Genomic DNA, 12124 nt, shown 5'->3' on the forward strand with positions numbered 1-12124 from the left:
GGCTAGGAGCCGTACTGTCCCAGATCCAGCAGGGGAAGGAACGAGTAATCGCCTACGCCAGCCGAAAACTGCGACCCACCGAAAGGAACCCCGAGAATTACAGCTCATTTAAGCTAGAGTTCCTGGCCGTAGTATGGGCAGTCACCGAGCGCTTTAAGCATTACCTCGCTTCTTCCCGGTTCACCGTGTACACGGATAACAACCCGTTGACACACCTGGACACGGCAAGACTCGGTGCCCTGGAGCAGAGGTGGATGGCCCGTCTGTCCAACTACGAGTTCACAATCAAATACCGGGCCGGACGCTCCAATACCAACGCGGACGCCCTGTCCAGGATGCCCAACCTGCCGGACGAAGGAGAAGATCCGGAGGGACTGGAAGAAGTTGAACTCCCTGCGTTCCACCGTCATGGGACTATCCAGTATTCCCACCGGGTAAGGAGTAAACAGGCTGCTACGTTGAACCCCTTACCTCACTACAACTGGGCGGAAACGCAAGACAGCGACCCTGCCGTCCGACTGGTGAAGGAGATGCTGACTCGCCCGGAGGCTTGCCTTGAACCAGACGCTCCGGAGGAAGCCAAACAACTATGGGCAGAGAAGAGTCGACTGTTCCTTTACAAGGGGAAGTTGTGCCGCAGAATGGTTAACTCCCGGACGCATGAACTACTCTGGCAAGTAGTGGTGCCACGAAGAGACGCAGCCATGGTGATGGAGGCATACCACGACGGAGCTGGACACTTCGGGTGGAAGAAGCTGGAGTTCCTGCTGCGCGAGCGATTCCACTGGGTAGGCATGAGGGGAACCATTGAGAAGTGGTGCAGAGACTGTGGCCCGTGCAACCTGAGAAGGAAGGACCGTGCCAGCCAGAAGACTCCCCTGCAGTCCATCGTCACCCGGCAACCGTTGGAACTGGTAGCCTTGGATCATGTAAAACTGACCCCAAGCAGAAGTGGCTACGTCTACGCGTTAACCATCGTGGATCATTACTCCCGGTTCTTGGTTGTCGTCCCCGTCAAGGACTTAACGGCTCAAACAGCAGCTAGAGCCTTCCAGCAGCACTTCTGCCGTCCACACGGGTACCCGGACCAAGTGCTGACGGACCAGGGACCTGCCTTTGAAGCGGAGGTCTTCCAGGAATTCTGCAATCTGTATGGCTGCCGGAAGATAAGGACGACACCCTACCATCCGCAAACTAATGGACTTTGTGAGAAAATGAACCAGGTGGTAATGGATCTTCTAAAAACGTTGCCCCTGGAAGAACGCAGTCTGTGGCCTGAGAAGTTGCCCGATCTGGTGGACCTATACAACCACATCCCGGTAGGTTCCACCAACTGTACCCCGGCTTACCTAATGAGGGCAAGACCTGGTAAGTTACCTGTTGACCTGGAAATGGGAGTCCTGACACCCGAGGACACTTCACCAGAAGCAGACTGGGACACAGAGAGGCAGCAGCAGTACCGGAGAGTACAGGAGAGCGTGGAGCGAAGTCTCTGTCAGGCTAGGGAAAGACAAGAGAAAACTTACAACCAGTATGCTCCCGCTGTTCCCCTGGTACCCGGAGAGCAGGTCTTGAAGAGGAAGAGACGGCTCCACAAGTTGGACGACCAGTGGGAGAAGGACCCGTACACCGTACTGCCCTCAAGCCACGAGAACCCGAAGGTTTGTACCATCAGTAAAGACGGAGGGGAAACCACAGCCATTGTATCCCGGGACCACCTGAAGAAGTGTCCCGAACAACTGAGGAACCCTGAAGAGGAACAAGAAGACCATCGACCCGTAGAGGAAAGGGAAGATATGGTTAGTACTGTGCTCGGGGACTTCCCTCGGTCTTGGACTCAAGTCAATGGTGCAGTTGTGGTACCCGTACTCACCTTCCTCCAACCAGCATCCCAAGCACCTACGGAGCAACAGGTAGAGCTGGAAGAACAGCCGGTCCAGGAGGCAGAAGACCCCACACCCACAGACCAGGAGGATCAACCCTCTGCTTGCAGTGAGCCTGCCATATCCCTAGTGAGCCAAAGAGCCGGTAGACAGCTGCCCAGTTTACCCTTGACAGCTCCTACACCCTGTAGTTCAGGGCTAGGCATTCAGCTCCGTAGGTCCACTAGGGCCACTAGGGGCCAGTTACCCGCACGTTGGAGGATTTGAAATGTATAAATTGTTTTATTTATGTTTACCTGTGTATTGTTGCTTGTGTATAATTTTGTGTTTCTAGTTATTTGTAGGAGTCCTTGGTGGATTTACCGGGAATCCTTGTACATAGTTGGAGCGTAACCCAGGACGGACTAAAGACTGTTAAGGACTCGGGGCAGGACAAACCCTTACCTGGTTACGTCTCCCTGTTTTGGTGAAATGGACACCTTGCTTTTCTTCAAAGACTGCACCCGGCTACGGACATGCCGTAACCATCCTTATATGTTTTTCTTATTGTATTATTATTGTTTTTACCTTGTTATGTTTTTCTAAAATATGTTTAGTCCCGGAGTACTAAATTTCACTAGGGGGGAATGTGGCACCCTAGGGGTCTGGTTTCCACGGTAATGTAGTGTTATGTCTGAGAGCAGGTGGGAGGTCCTTTGGTCAGGGATCCTGTGCATGCCACACCTCCTGCCCAGTCTTGGGAGGGGAAGGACTTCCCCTATATAAACCTAGGGCTGAGGCAGGGTTAGTGAGTAGAGAAGAAGTAGAGACGAGAAACAGTCATAGGAAGAAACAGCAGAAGCTCAGTGGGAGCAGTACTACTACGAGTCAGGGGCTGGCAGCTGCAGAGCTCGCCCTGACTGAGAAGCTTTCTTACCGGACCCGGCGTCCGAGGCTGTGGGGACTAACTCTTACCCAGCAGCAGAAGCCAACCGGCAGGGGATTTCAGGTCCTCAGGCCCAGAAACCCGAAGGCACGGTCACACGCGTGGGACCAGCACCGCCATCGTGGAGCGGAAGCCATTAGAAGGCCCCGAGTCACCGGCCATACGGGTGAGCACCACACGGTACACTCAGGGACGTGGGCTACTTATATCCGCTTCTAGCAAGGTAGCCAGAAGAGTACAGTCAGTTTGGGAGGCCTACAACTCTGCCTGGCCAGGGGAGATCCCATCTGCTCAAGGACTGACCAGGCCCCGTTCGCTAGCAAGTACTCCGGGAGGGTCTATCGTTGTTACCAGTAAAGACCCTGAATTACACCGCACCGTCTCTGAGTGGTTCCTGCTACCCCCATCTTCCACGTCGGCTGCCCTGAGGCCATACCCCTCCCGTTGGGGGTTATACTATCACGCTGCACAATTCTACACCGGCCTCAGCGGTCTGCCCTGCAGCGGCAGCTCCATAGCTGCAAATCAACGGGTGGCGTAGTCGACACTCAAATAACATCTATCAAGACTGCCACACACTGAGTTTGACTCCCTGGGCACGGACCGGGTCCCCGCCACTCGGAGACTACAACCCTCATCTGATCCGGTTCCGGGTAAGCCCCCGTGCGCGAGACGCTGCGCGACACAGCAGGCCCAGGGGCGCGTCAGAACCGTATCAAAAGCTTTTGAAAAGTCCATATACACAACATCCACTACATTTCCTTGGTCCAGTCCGGAACTTACCTCCTCATAAAAGCTGATCAGATTAGTTTGACAGGAACGGTCCCTCGTAAACCCATGTTGATATTGGGTCATGAGGTTATTCTTCTTCAGATACTCTAGTATAGCATCTCTTAGGAAACCCTCCAGGACTTTACCCACAGTAGAGGTTAAGCTTACTGGCCTATAATTTCCAAGTTCAGTTTTTGTCCCCTTTTTGAATATAGGCATCACATTTTCTATACGCCAGTCCTGTGGTACAGACCCTGTTATTATGGAATCTGTAAAAATTAAAAATAATGGTCTATCTATGACGTTACTTAATTCCTGCAGTACTCGTGGGTGTATCCCATCTGGACCCGGGGATTTGTCTACTTTAGTGATTTTTAGAAGCCGCCGTACTTCCTGCTGGGTTAAGCAATTGACATGTAATGGAGGATTTTTGTCATCACTAATCATGTTTTCTGTCATGCGATTTTCTTGTGTAAATACGGTTGAAAAAAAATCATTAAGCATATTGGCTTTTTCCTCATCCTCATCCACCATTTCACCCAGACTATTTTTAAGGGGGCCAACACTATCATTTTTTAGTTTTTTACTATTTATGTAGTTATGTATGGGGTGTCTGTCCACGTGGGGTACACTTATATAGTGCTGGGCAGCCTTCCTGCCCAGTATGGACATCATCAGTATCCTAAGCCAGACACTGTGCATCAAACCTACCTGTGTGACTGGCGTCCTATGCAAGATTCATCTGTGTGCATCTTTAATACTAGGCAACCACACCCTCCATGAATTGGTACGATTATTGGTGTTAGTAAGGCTGTATCTTTCTGTGATTTTTTAAAATTTTGCCCTATGTTAGCCGTTATTATTCACCAAGACAATAACAGATCACAGTCTAATACAAAACCTCATAGGATGAACCAGTAGAGTGTGGTGTTCAACAGCTTGTTAATTCTGCCTCCCAAATATGGAATAAAAAGCCACCAATGTTATGTAGGCAAAAATAATATCAATAATAACTTCTACTCATCTCACAAAAAAAGTCCCCACTCAGGTCCATCATCTGTCAATGGAAAACCAGAGGTTTCCACATCATTAGTGGCTCAAAGGCTTTTGAAAAGCAACATGGCTTCCATAAACCAATCCAGCAATATCCACTCTCCCAAAGTCAGATCTCCCCCTCGCTTCTGAGCCTTGCAGTGTGTCCAAACCACATTTAGCATCCATGTATTCGGCATTACTATAGTGAGAAAAATCCACTTAATTTATGGTGTGTGTGTCTCCTGGAGCACAATCTGGGCACTATGTGTTGGGTAATAAAATGGCATATTTGCAATTTTCACTCTCCAACATCCACTGCGTGCTAATTTCTGGAAAGTGACTGTGGAGTCAAAATAGTCACTACTCCTATAGATTATTTCACTGAGAGTTATAATTTCCAAAATGGTGTCACTTTATGGGGATTTCTACTGCTCTGGTTTTCTGCATTATGGTCACATTTGGGCTTCCGCAAATGGTGTGTCCCATCTCCTCTGGGATCTGCTCCTGTGACGTCTGCTTCTGTCACCAGGAGCCTTATTCATCCTGCAGGAGGCGCTGGTGATGGAGGAGACATCAGAACCAGAAGCTCTGGGTGGCGCAGGCTCTGTCCAGCCACTAAGATTAGGGTGCCTGGGACCTGTAGTACCATCCAGCCTGGCAGTATGGGTGTGTGTGCTGTCCAGCTGGAATAATCTGCTCCCTGCTTCAGCCATTTGGAAAGCACCACACCTTACTAAAGCTGGAAGGATATTGCTGGAAGCTTCCAGATACAGCCTTGTTCTTCTCTGGTTCAGTCCTCTGTGCTCAGCTCCCGGCTTGTGTATTTGTTTTTTGTGGTGACCTCGGCTCGTGTACTGACTACTCTTGTGTCTTCTGATTTTGTATTTTCTCTGCCCTCCAGCTTATGACCCGGCTACCTGACTATTCGTCTTGACATTAAAGGGTGATGAGAAAGGCAATCCGTGGGATCTGGAGTATATAGCGCCAAGCCTGTTCGTGGTGGCCATCTTTTGAGCTGTCAGGTGACCATGAACACTGCCCCCAATACATTGTGTCTGCAAACTATTCCACCAAGATCTGCATTCAAATAGCTAAATGTCGCTCCTCCCCTTCTTAACTCTGCCATGTGCCCAGATAGTAGGATACAACCGTATACAGGGTATTGTCACATTCAGGAGTAGTTGGAAAATAATTTGTAAGGTCCATTTGTTTCCTATTATCATTTGTGAAGAATTCCAAAGTTATCACCATATAAAGTGACACACGTCAGATTTAAAAAAATGGGGCCTGATTGGGAACATAAAACTGTCTGCGGGAAGAGGTTAAAATTAGAGTATTTTGGGCACTAACTACTGTAGTCAAAAACTGACTATAGACAATAACACATCTACTGAAATGATCAAACTCAACAGTCTCCATCAGTAAGTAGTGAGTAACTAGTGGTGAAACCTCTCTGGGGTAATTAGAGTAGGGGGCTCGGTGGCTCTTCGTAATCTAAACTATGATAAGGGCCAATATTTTCTGTCAGATGAGTTTCAAGAAGAAATATTAGACATTGAAGGAGAACTTTTTATAAATAGTGCAGAGATGAGTTGTCTTAAATTTAGCCCTCGGGCATTTGGAAGAGGTAATGGAGACCTTCTTTTAAAGACTACCAGGGAGTTACAGAGTCACATAAGTGAGTCAGGCCGATCCCACCACAATAAAGCTATCATACAAAATGAACCTGGAAAAAAATACAGAATAAAAGATATGTTACATCCCTAACAACAACGTATGTATCAGGGGAGAGAACTTCAGATCTAAACCGGAATTACACTCATTTATGGTGGACCTTTGGAGCTACTATGACTCCTGAGCAGAAGAGTAGAGAAAGTATTAGTGCTCCCCATTTAAGGAGAGATTGTGTAGTAATCGGAATTCCTTAGGATTGAAAAATAATGTAATTTATGACGTGGAATGAATCCATGAAACCAGGGCTTGAGCCATGCCAACACATCACCTGCAGGTGTGAATAAATGTATATATCAGCCACGCACAGCCTAGAGATATATCATGCACAGGTGTAATGTTTTTTATGTAGTTTATCACAATCCTGTTTGAAGTTAGTTGGTTTGAAAAGAAATTGAAAAGTCAGGATAAAGGGAAACTCTTGTTATTGTACAGAAATTAATACTTGGCCTCACTGCACATTTAATGTTCTAGATCATAAAAGTGAAGTTTGGCCAGAAAGACTGGACCTGGTCTTGTAGGGACCATATGAGCACATTCAGCAGCACAGAAGGGAGAGAAGGTAGATTCATCCAATAAGATATGAGGGATCTAGGAAGCCAACAGCATCATTACCCTCCGCTTTCTCTTACAGGCCCATCATAATATTTTTCTTCAAGTGATTTTCTCACTTGTCAGCACATTCTACGTACGCTGTCATTTGGTTTTGTAGTTTAAAGATCTGGGCAGGTAACGGTCAGCGTCTCCTAATCCCAGGGGGTAGGTGGATCCTCCAGGTTGTAAGTTCTATGGAAAAGGTCTATTACAATTGCACAAAGTAATGTGTACATTTTTGGATGGAGGAAAATGTTGTGATCTAGAGGGAAATGGTGATCACACGATTGTGATACGGCCGGACTACACAGCCAATATAGCAGCCACAGCCGGTGACTGAGAAGAATCTGTGACTTCTCTGCATTTAGTGGTTACTACTCACCTGGGTAGTCATATGTAGGAATCTCCTCTTTACACCGCTCATCACCCCTCACATATGTCTCTGTAGTATTAATATGGGTCAGATCTTCACCCTGAAACAAATATTGTAAAAGTCACAGACAGATGGAGAAGTCCCATCTATGATCAGCTCTAATCCTACAATCTCCACCATTCTCATTACACAAGTATAAAACATATAATACTGGTGGATAAAACAAGACTGAGCACAAGACCTTCACAGCCGTCTACACATCATAGGGGAGATCTCATGACACCTTCTCTCCATCTACCTGATGATCCTGAGGAACATTGGGATCTTCTTGCTTACAGTCCTGTGGAAGAAGAGGACGGGGACATCTCTCTGGTGTTGTCCTCTTACTGGATAGAACTGGAGGAAACACATACAGGGACTGAATTCATTCTTTACATACAGATAATTATAGGCCGTGAGTATTTAGTCCTGTCTATTACCTGGTGATGTGATGGGCTGGGGAACCTCCATCATGACGTCCTTGTACAGATCTTTGTGTCCTTCTAAATATTCCCACTCCTCCATGGAGAAATAGACAGCGACATCCTGACACCTAATAGGAACCTGACACATACAATGATACCATCATCCCCCCGATCCCTTCATAGCGTTACTGTATAATGTCCCAGCATTCCCAGCAGTGTCACCTCTCCAGTCAGCAGCTCAATCATTTTGTAGGCGAGTTCTTGGATCTTCTGGTTATTGATGTCCTCATGTATCAGGGGGTGAGGTGGAGGCCCTGTGATTGGGCTCAGGGGTCTTCCCCATTCCTCAGGCACAGGGTCCTGATAGCGATCACTAGAGGTCTTCTTCACTACTGTGCAATCCTGGTTATGGAGAGACACATTAATAAATCTCCCTCCAGACATTTCCAGAGTCCTCACCTCTCCAGTTCTGTCCATCTGTTATTCCCATAGATAATGATGTAATGTGACGTCATCAGAATCTCTCACCTCTCCAGTAAGCCGGAAGAGGATCTCTAGGGTGAGGTGTAATATCCTCTCCGCCATCTTGTCTCTGTCCATATCCATCTTTGATGGGTCCATAAGGAAAATTCTCTTATATAGAAGATCTTTACTGAGAGGATCTGATATTGTAGAGACCTAAATGAGAAGATGATGAGCCGATGTAACATCATAAAAATCCTGTGTAATAATACAATTACTGGAGATAATATGGGGAAACATATGAGGAGATATATCATTTTACAGTATTTAGTTTTTTGCTTTACATTTAGTAATAAAACCTATATATTTTTGGCCACAGACAACAAGCAGTTTCTTTCTTGGAGTCTGTAGCTGAACTCGTTTCTCAAAGACTCATCTTCCATAATGCTAATTCTCGTCTCATTTACCGACACTGCAATCAGCATTAGCAATACTGCAGGAGATATTCATTACACATGGCATGAGAAATAACTACTTCATGATGAGGACGACATCTTCATCTTCTACTACGGCTCTAGAAACATATTTGGCCAGAGTGCTTCACTAACTACATCTCCACCGGTCGTCTATATGAATGTTTCCGGTCTTCCCCGGACTGTAATCTTCTACCACTTTAGATCTCATGTCTGATTCACACACAGAAGTTTGAGGCTTTCACACATGGTAAGGTTTTTAATATTATACAGAGTAGGACTACCTCGAATAGGTGCACCTTGCCATGGTAGGATAGCTTTCATGCTATTTTTGATCAAATACAGTGTTGATAAGAAACCTATTTTATTTAAATGCACTTTTGCTTTTTATTTATTTATTTACAGCGGGGTTCATTATCATTTTTCTTTATAGTTTTTTTCTGATTTATGGCCATAGTAAACATGTGTCTATGTGCTGCATGGATACCAATTTAAACCAAGCTCAAAATCTGTTTTTTCACGGGCACCATAGTGGCCGTGTGGGCCGACGCTATGGATGATACACCTCTATCATTTGGTAAAAATCTCATAGGTACTGGATTAATTAGTACCTGCACCAAGAATGGGGCTAAGTGAGTATTTATTAAAGGAAATCCACTCCACCGACTACCCCACGGCTGATTACCCTCTTAAGCCCCGGAGCATTTTCCGTTTTTGAGATTTCGTTTTTTGTTCCCCTTGTTCCCAGAGCCATAACGTTTTTATTTTTTGGTCAATATGGCCATGTGAGGGTTTATTTTTTGCGGGACGAGTTTTACTTTTCAACACCATTACTAGTTTTACCATATCGTGTATGGTAAAACGGGAAAAAAATTCCAAGCGCCGTGAAATTGCAAAAAAAAGTGCAATACCACAGATGTTTTTAAAAAAATGTTTTTACCACGTTCACTGAATACTAAAACTGATATTATTATTCACCAGGTTATTACAAGTTCGTAGATACCAAACATGTACAGGTTCTTTTTTATTTAAGTGGTAAAAAAAATTCCAAAGTTTGGTAAAAAAAAAAAAATGGTGCCGTTTTACGAGACCCGTAGCGTCTCCATTTTTCGGGATCTGGGGCCGGGTGAGGGGTTATTTTTTGCGCACCGAGCTGAAGTTTTTATTGATGCTATTTTGGCGTAGATACAATGTTTTGATCGCCCGTTATTGCATTTTATTGCAATTTTGCGGCGACCAAAAAACGTAATTCTGGCGTTTAGAATTTTTTTCTCGTTACGCCGTTTACCGATCAGATTAATTCTTTTTTATATTGATAGATCGGGCGATTCTGAGCGCGGTGATACCAAATATGTGTATATGTTTTTTTTTTATTATTATTTTATTTTGAATGGGGCGAAAGGGGGGTGATTTAAACTTTTATATTTTTTTATTTTTTTTCATATTTTTTAAAACTTTTTTTTTTTCACTTTTTGCTTTCTTCTGTAGTCTCCATAGGAGACTAGAAGCAGCACTCTTTTGATCGGCTCTGCTACATGCAGGGGACGAGCAGATCCCTTGCATGTAGCAGAAATGGTCCTGTGCTATGAGCGCCGACCACTAGGTGGCGCTCATAGCGACAGGATCATGACAACCACTGGTGTCTGCTGCAGACCCAGGGTTGTCATGACCACCCATTGTCGACCCGCGATCACGTGACGGGGTCGCTGATGGGCGGGGTAAGTGACGCGCTACCCGGAAGCGCGAGTTAAATGCCGCTGTCGGAGATTGACAGCGGCATTTAACTGGTTAACAGCCACGGGTGGATCACGATTCCACCTGCGGCTGTTGTGGGCACATGTCAGCTGTAAGAATCAGCTGACATGTGCTCGGTTCAGTGCGGGCTCAGCGCCGGAGCCCTCACTGAACCGGGGGATTACCGCATCATGCATGAAATGATCTCGATGGTCCAGATGGATGGAGTGGAGGATGGCTGGTTGATGGACACCCCATGCAAACACGGCTACGGTGCCAACAAGGAGGAGGTGGAGTAATGTTTTGGGCTGGAATCATGGGGAGAGAGATTGTTGGCCCTTTTAGGATCCCTGAAGGGGTAAAGATGAACTCCATAATGTATGTTGAGTTTCTCAAACAGTACTTCCTGCCATAGTTCAAGAAGAAGAACCGTGAATTCCACAGCAAGATCATTTTCATGCATGATAATGCACCGTCTCATGCTGCACATAACACATCTGCATCTCTGGCTGCTGTGGGCATAAAAGGGGACAAACTTATGGTGTGGCACCCATGCTCCCCTGACCTCAACCCCATTGAGAACCTCTGGAGCATCATCAAAAGGAGTGTCTATGATAGCGGGAGGAAGTTCACATCTGAGCAACAGCTCTGGGAGGGTATTCTGTCCTCATGCAAAACAATTAAAGCAGAAACCATCCAAAACCTGACAAATTCAATGGACGAGAGAGTTCAGAAGCTCCTTTCGAACAAGGGGTCCTATGTGCAAATGTTACATCACCTAGAATAAAGTTTTGAGTTGAAAACTGTTTGATTTCAGTTTGTAATAACCTGCTAATGCTTATAATTTCAAAAATGACCATTTTTTTGTTCTTTATTAAAATGAAAAGGTTGAAAACTCTGCTGTGCATAATAATTTGGAACATGCATTTTGAGTGCAGTTTGAGTTTTTTATTTTTTAAAAAATATACTGTTATCATAGGCAGTTAGTACAAAAACCTTTCAATTGTACTCTAATAGTTATTTGACTGGAAAATTACAATGACTGCAATTCATATAGGTAATTTGGGAAAATCTGAGAAAATATTATTTGCATAATAATTTGGAACACAGTGTATTACTGTACAAAGCCTCGATATCTAGTAAGGCCTGCTCCCCTACATGCATGTATACATGCTCGGGGGTATACATGGAGGGGAGCAGGCAAAGGAAAACCAATTCCAGAGGGATTATTCCAACTGCAGGTGGTACTGTGAGAACATTATACTGTGTGGGGGCATCATACACACTGCATAAGGGGCATAATGGGGCATATACTGTGTGGGGGCATCATACATACTGCATAAGGGGCATAATGGGGGCATATACTTTGTGGGGGCATCATACATACTGCATTAGGGGCATAATGGGGGCATTACACTGTGTGGAGGCATCATACATACTGGATAAGGGGCATAATGGGGGCATTACACTGTGTGGGGGGCATCATACATCCTGCATAAGGGGCATAATGGGGGCACTACATTGTGTGGGGGCATCATACATATTGCATAAGGGGCATAATGGGGGCATTACACTGTGTGGGGGCATCATACATTCTGCATAAGGGGCATAATGGGGGCATCATACATACTGCATAAGGGGCATTACACTGTGTGGGGGCATCATACATCCTGCATAAG

General features: G+C 45.7%; 2 pseudogenes; one reads left to right on the forward strand and one right to left on the reverse strand.

The window, feature by feature from the left end:
* LOC141197627 (uncharacterized) overlaps positions 1-12124 on the forward strand; it is a 188091-nt pseudogene that overhangs the window by 84480 nt on the left and 91487 nt on the right.
* LOC141197659 (uncharacterized) overlaps positions 1-12124 on the reverse strand; it is a 43239-nt pseudogene that overhangs the window by 30579 nt on the left and 536 nt on the right.

The sequence above is a fragment of the Phyllobates terribilis genome, unplaced genomic scaffold (assembly GCF_046119375.1).
Source record: "Phyllobates terribilis strain yellow unplaced genomic scaffold, ASM4611937v1 Scaffold_85__1_contigs__length_6476398, whole genome shotgun sequence".
NCBI lineage: Eukaryota > Metazoa > Chordata > Amphibia > Anura > Dendrobatidae > Phyllobates > Phyllobates terribilis.